Below are 7,851 nucleotides of genomic sequence, written 5' to 3' on the forward strand. Positions count from 1 at the left end.
GCGCCTCCACCGTTGTCGCGCCGAGCCGCCGCGACGCGCTCCCTGTGTCGTCGTCGTCGTTGAAGCCGCCACCACGCAGGTCCTCCACGGCTTCCTGACTGTGCCGCCGCAGCCACCATGCAGCGCCTCGGCGGCCTCCGCGGTCGCCGCACGTACGATGTTACCGCCCGCCGCCTCCGCCACGCGCCATGACAGCTGCAGCACCGCCCTCCTCCAGAGGCCGACACACGGCCCGGAGCTCCATCGCGCAGCCACCGGCGAGCGCTGCCATCGCTGCCACGCCTCCGGCATGGCACGCACGCCCAAGACACAAAGCTCTGATACCAAATGTTGTTGCAACATTGGGGCAATCCTAGCTACCTCTCCCTCTCACGGCTGGACGGAGGTAGAAGAAGACACAAGAAATTCCGGGCCGGCGCACGAACGCCGCCGTGGGCGCAAAATGCCCTAATCTTTCCTCTCCTTTACAATGTCTACATGGCTGGCTCCAACTCAACCAACCAATACACCGGGGGTGGGTTTTATACCCAACACGCACACACACAGCCAGGCAACAACCTGCCCGGCTCTTATGCACACGACTTGCTCCACTACATGCACTCACGCACTAATAGCTGACTTGATCACCCATGATCCACATGACCCGGACCTGCCTCTCCGCAGATCCCTACAACCACGCTACACACACCAACAAACTAGTTTTCTACAGCCGCACACACGACGCACACCAACGAACTAGCTAGCTACTGCCAGCCATGCTACTGCACACACGCTACACACGGCCTGTCGCCACAGACCTGGCACGTACGCGCACACTCGCCGGTCACCATGGACCTGAGCATGGCTTATTCCCATCAAAAGTCACCAGCTACCATATCCTCAATCTATGAGTGAATCAAAATTTCCTTTGGAACTTATCTTTTCTGATGTGTGGGGTCCTGCCGTTGAAACCATAGGAAGAAAGAAAGACTATGTGAGTTTTATAGACGATTTCAGTAAATTCACATGGATCTACCTTATCAAACATAAGTCTGAAGTTTTCCAAAAATTTCATGACTTTCAAAATCTTGTTGAAAGACAATTTGATCACAAAATCCTAGCTCTCCAAACAGATTGGGGAGGGGAGTACGAAAAGTTGAATTCTTTCTTTACAAAAATAGGAATTTCTCACCATGTCTCCTGTCCCCATGCTCATCAGCAAAACGGGTCAGCTGAACGTAAACACCGTCACATCGTTGAAGTTGGTCTATCCCTACTTGCTCAAGCCTCCATGCCCTTGAAATTTTGGGATGAGGCCTTCATTGCTGCTACCTATTTAATCAATATGATGCCAAGCAAAGTTGTAAACTTTGAGACTCCCCTCACTCGATTGTTTGGTGACACACCAAATTATTCTTCTCTACGCATATTTGGTTGTGCTTGTTGGCCGAATCTTAGGCCCTACAATACACATAAACTCCAATTTAGATCCAAACAGTGTGCCTTCCTAGGATACAGTAATCTTCACAAGGGGTACAAATGCCTAGATATATCTACCGGCAGAGTCTATATTTCCAAAGATGTGGTATTGGATGAAAATATCTTTCCTTTTTCCACCTTGCATCCTAATGCGGGTGCACGGTTGAGAGCCGAAATCCTCTTGTTACAACCGGAGCTTTTCAATCCTACTGATCAGGGAGATGATAGTGTTGATCATATGGTTAATGGTGCCACTAATCTGAGTCATGATGCTACAGGAAATAGTGAAAAAAATGTGACAGAAAATGGCAATTTGCATCATGATTTTATGCAGCACATCAGTCCAAATCCGACCAGCGCAGAACACAAGGAAGATCCCGTTGCGGCTGCCGATCCCGAGAGATCTGGCGGCGCGGGATCCTGCACGCCTGCGGCGGCAGGCGCTGATTTGCTGCCTCCCTTGGCTAGCGGGTCCGCTACTGGCGTCTCCGTGTGCCGCACGTGTCCTGGTGGGACCGACACGGGTGTGTCTCCTAGCACCGCCGCCTCTCCGTGTCATGATGACTCTGGCGGACGGGCCCATGGGTGTGTGTCGCCTGTCCACCAACCTGCCCCGTCGCTTGAGCGGGCGCGTGATCCCACCCCGCCCGCACCACAGCTGAGGCGGATCGGCCCGTCTTGTCGCCTGCACGGGCGCGTGATCCTACGCCTGACCACGTCTCAGTCGAGGAGGATTGGCCTGCTCCTCCGCCTGGTGGATCGTCTGTGGCTGCTGCTCCTGTGCGCCCCAGTACATGGTCCCAAAAAGGTATTTTTAAACCGTTGGTTCCCAAAGATGGGACGGCCAGGTATGATAAAATTTTTAAATTTGCAAATCTTGTTGTTTCTCAAGAACCTAGAAGTGTGGCAGAAGCTCTAGGAGATAAAAACTGGCAGCGTGCTATGGAAATAGAGTATAATGCTCTTATGAACAATAGAACATGGCATTTAGTTTCTCCAAAGTCAGGGAGGAATATTATAGACTGTAAGTGGGTGTACAAAATTAAAAGACACTCTGATGGCACTTTAGATAGATACAAAGCTAGGCTAGTTGCAAAAGGTTTCAAGCAACGCTATGGCATTGATTATGAGGACACGTTTAATCCAGTTGTTAAAGCTGCCACCATTAGACTTGTTTTGTCTATTGCTGTCACCAGGGGATGGAGTCTTCACCAATTGGATGTTCAGAATGCGTTCTTACATGGCGTTCTCGAGGAGGAGGTTTACATGAAGCAACCACCTGGTTTTGTCGATGAGACTAAACCTCAGTATGTTTGTAAGTTGGACAAAGCTTTGTATGGTCTGAAATAGGCACCCAGAGCTTGGTACTCCAGGTTGAGCACAAAGTTAAAGCAACTTGGTTTTTGGCCCTCCTAAGGTGACACCTCCTTGTTCTTCTTTCAGAAAGGGAAGGTGATTATCTATATGCTCATTTATGTAGATGGCATAATTGTGCTAGCTCCTCACCAGAGGCCACCTCAGCTTTACTCAAGAATTTGAAAAATGACTTTGCACTTAAGGACTTGGGAGAGTTACATTATTTCTTAGGTATTGAGGTAAAAAAGATACCTAATGGGATTTTGTTGACTCAAGAGAAATATGCTAATGATATTCTCAGACGTGTAGGCATGAAGGGGTGTAAACCTTGTAGTACTCCTTTGTCTACTACAGCAAAGTTGTCCTTACATGAAGGGGAACTGTTAAGTCCAGAAGAAGGAACTAAGTATAGAAGTGTTGTTGGTGCACTTCAATATCTTACTTTGACAAGACCTGATATATCTTTCTCTGTCAATAAGGTTTGTCAATTTTTGCATGCTCCCACTTCCATGCATTGGACAGCTTTTAAAAGAATACTGCGCTATATCCAAGGGAGTGCTGGAATAGGACTGAAAATATGTAAGTCATCATCAACCACAGTAAGTGCCTTTTCTGATGCAGACTGGGCAGGATGTCCTGATGACAGGAGATCTACTGGTGGGTTTGCTGTTTTTCTTGGTTCTAATCTCATATCATGGAATGCCAAGAAACAAGCAACTGTTTCCAGATCCAGCACAGAGGCAGAATACAAGTCACTTGCAAAATGCAACTGCTGAGGTAATGTGGGTAGAAACCCTGCTTGATGAACTAGGAGTTGAAAGATCACAAGTCTCTTGTCTATGGTGTGATAATCTTGGAGCAACATATCTTTCTGCGAATCATGTGTTTCATGCAAGTACAAAACACATAGAAATTGACTCTCATTTTGTTCGAGAAAGAGTTGCAAGAAAGCTTTTGGAAATCTGGTTTATACCAACTGGAGATCAGGTTGCTGATGGCTTCACAAAGCCTTTACAAGCTCGACAACTTCAAGCCTTCAAGAACAATCTTAACCTTGACATGTTTAGATTGAGGGAGGATGTTAAACGATAGGCTTAAGTTGTATTGTAACGTGACAATGTCATGGTTGTGATTGTGTGCGTGTGTATCATCTTGTAACCCAAGGCAGGTGGTTAGAGGCGAGCCTATCTCTTGTAGATAATTTGTATAGCTTGGATGAGGGGCCAAGCCCAAAACCACCTGCCGTATCTTGTACATTGTTGATTATATAAGCACGCACGCATCCCTGCTAGGAGGTATACGCTTCACACCAGAACCTCTAGTTTTTACAAAATCTCCAAGGAGTCTTGCCAACCAAACTCCTTGAAAATGCTCCTGCACAAGCTGCGACATACTCGGCTTCACATGAAGAATTAGCCACAACTTTCTGCTTCTGTGACACCCAACTAACCACATTGGTTCCAAGAAAAATTACTACCCCAGATGTGCTCTTCCGGTCATTCTGCCCTTAGCGTGGGCCCCACCGGTCATTGAAAATATAAAAACATAAATACACATGGGTGTTGTTTGTGCTAAAAAACAAAATAAAGAATATCTAATGGGAAAAACACGATTTCGTCATGTGCATAATGCTAGATCAATTTGCAGATTTACGTGAGGCATTTCTCATCTGCCACGATTGGTAATGCTCGCTAAAATTACCATATTAATTAAATAGTAAATATGTTTTTTTGCAAGGTGACCGTAATATGAGTATATTTATCCTAGATTCTTTTGCAAAATCAATGGCCAGCTGCATATTAATGATTTTGCAAAAAAAGTTACGAGTTATGGAATAGTGGATGTACCACCTTGTCCAACAAATCATTGGGTAGGAGTATATTTCTTTGCACTTATTGTTGGCGCCGCCTCACCTCGCAGCGCCACTTCCTCTTCTACCTCGAGCTGCCTCGCACAACTCTCTCTTCTCTCTTCTATGGTTTCTCTCAAGAACACCTGAACGCACACTACACACACATGCACCAAGGAACAGACCATCCGCTAGCTTTGCCGAGAGGCTCCGTCCTTGGTGAATACAGTGGCTACATGTTTCTGCTCTAGCCCTCACGGCCTCACTTCATTACTCAGTATGCAACATGTATATATACATCAGGTGCTGGACTCACGCACGCACTACCAGCCACCTTAACCGGCCACTAACAGCACCCTCCACGCACTAACCCATTCGCCAACTGACTAGCTACATGCACGCCCATGTCAATCACTAACAAACTCACGCATGCACTGACTCTTGACTCGGCTAGCACCACGCACACATGCAGCTACAGCCTCACATACTCTAACTAATTCTGACTTGGCCAAATCACTTGGCTCAACCTGAATGAGCAGCCCGTCACGCTCCAGCCACGGTCGCATCTTGCCGCATCACACGGCGTTGCCTTATCGCATAGCAATATCGACATTTCCTCGTGCTCGCCGCGTCGCACGGCAGCCTGACATCTCATCTTCTCCGCGTGCCTCCGCTGAAGCTTCACCGGACTAGCTACTCTCTAACCTATCCTACATGCACAACGAAAGCAAACTAAATATGCAGATACATGGAATCAAGATTAAGTCTAACACTTATCAAAGGAACACATGAGCTGTGGTCACGGTGACATACAAGGAGGCGACGAGGACCTTGATCTGGGTTCTCATCGTGGAGGCCGCCCTGGCAATAAGCTTCGGTAGTTCATCTGTGTGATGGACCTGTACGGAACTGAACTTGGAACTATGGCGACACCACGGTAGATGTGGCGTGGAGAGGGATGGAACCAGTGGCGGAGCTTGGCCCAGAAATCTGGACGGGCCGGCTGTAGGAAATTACTCTAGGGGTTGTGTTTCATTGGCCAAAAATACGTATATACTGCAGGAAAATCGTATGGGCTGGGCCGTAGCTCTGCCACTGGATGGAACCCCTTATATAGATTGATTCACAAGGGTTTTCACATAGGCGTTGGGCAGCGAGTGTATGATATACTATACTGCCTCAGCCGGGCTACATTGACGAGCTTAGAGAAGGCCTGCGCACGTGCATGCAGATGATGGCAGCTAGGCTAGCAATGGCATCTGGTCAAGGCTTTGACCATTCGTTCGGTCCTCAAAATTTATTTGTGAAGCTGGTGAGTATGCTATAAGTGTCGCTTGGGAGAAAGCAAGGGTAAGAGATTCAATGAAAGTTGCACTCTTAGTGATGCTCAAAAGAAATATGATATCACAGATAGAGTTTTATACTGTGGTATTCCCTTGTGAAAATTTTAGGCCCAAATCACTGACATAAGGTCAAAGTTAATGTTACCACTTAGCCTTGAAAAGTATCTTAACCAAGAAGAACGCAAAGCCCCAATTAATTCAAGGGATTTTGCTATAGCAGGAATTTGATTTTCAGATATTTTATAGGGATGATATGAAAGTTACCGAGGCAGAAGGAACTATGATAGTGAAGGTCTACATGTGGGAACACAAAGAATTTGCATCCCTTCTGGAACAATTGTAACCCTTACCAGAAAGATGCAATGTGTGATGAGCAACACTAACCGGCCTATGGAGTATCTACTATCTGCTACTAAAAAGAGAGCTTCACGCAAGGTACACGACTTGGGTTTAAATAGTTACCCTGATAGTCTCAATCCATGTAAGTTAGTCAGGGGTAAAAAACCAACCTGCTTCGAAGTAGAGGAAGGACATAAACTGTCCACCAGTTGTATTTTATTGCCTCCTATGAATTTATGTATCGTCTAACCGTACTGTACATATTTTTCTGGATTGAGAATTTGGTTTTACAGGGTGGTACGAGCAGCTATGCTCATACCACAACCCTTCTTCCTCTTTGGAACTGCGGTCTGCTAACACAAAATAGGTACGACCAATGGGACATGCGGCGATGCTCGTACGGCTTGTCCCACCGACCGTATTCTCAGTTTCGTGGCTCAGTGCTTCATTGTTTTAAAAACACTTTTTATGGCAGGTCAAGCCACAATACAAGCATGAGTACAACCAGCCATGCACGTACCGGGCACCAGCTTCTCCTCTCGATAGATGAAGCGGCAACAAGTATTAAGATACGAGCACTAGTCACAATTGCAGGAAAATCAACAGATTCCTTCCAGAAGTTGGTGGTTTGTCTCCTAATCTTCCTCCATAACCCTAATATCGCGATATCCAGAACCCACGCCTCATAATATACCTCTTGGATGCCTCTCCTTTTGCATATTGACAAACCAATCTATTCCTAGATGCATATCAAGTTTGCAGGTGAAGGGATGTCCATCAAGGCCGTGTCATATTCATGCGATGGATGGCAACATCCTCTCAGCAATAATAGTATCACCTAGCCGCTGGTCACAACTCACCGCATGGTTCATGTCCCTTTCATGAGAGGGACTTTAAACTAGAAGATGCATCTCCATCCCGGGATCAAGCGCAATCGATCTTGGTGCGAAAAGAACAAAGACAATTTGTTCGAAGAGGAGGACCCTGTGGAGAGGGTGAAGGAAGAAGATGAGGAGGAATATAAGGTAGAGAACATTAGTAAGGCGCAAATTGCATCCGTCAAATACAATAACAACAATAAGCATGTACCTGCTCGTAAGGAACCCACAACAATCAGCGATGGGTGTACCATCCGATAATACTACACACACGGAAATAAACAACGGAGTTTTACAGACCTGTCTGCGTACCCTTCTCTAATCCCCCCCTCGATTTTCATTGGTGGGCCCTCCTCACTTAAACAAATCTCAGTCAATCTATTCTAAGCAGGTCGTTAATCCCCATAAACTGCCCGTGAGTCTAGCATTGCTCGTGTACCATCCATGAGCCGTTGGAGGGAACTTATTAAGAGATCCTCCGAGAAACAATATTGTGGAGAAGTTCACAACTGGCGCCCTCATATCCATCAAGCTGCCTAGAGGATGGGATAAGAAGTACCTCACCGATGCGAAGTTCACGCCAAGGCTGCACCCCCTGGCATCGAGAACAGTGGCGGAGCCAGGATTC

This window comes from Triticum dicoccoides, chromosome 4A (genome assembly GCF_002162155.2).
Source record: "Triticum dicoccoides isolate Atlit2015 ecotype Zavitan chromosome 4A, WEW_v2.0, whole genome shotgun sequence".
In the NCBI taxonomy this organism is placed as follows: domain Eukaryota; kingdom Viridiplantae; phylum Streptophyta; class Magnoliopsida; order Poales; family Poaceae; genus Triticum; species Triticum dicoccoides.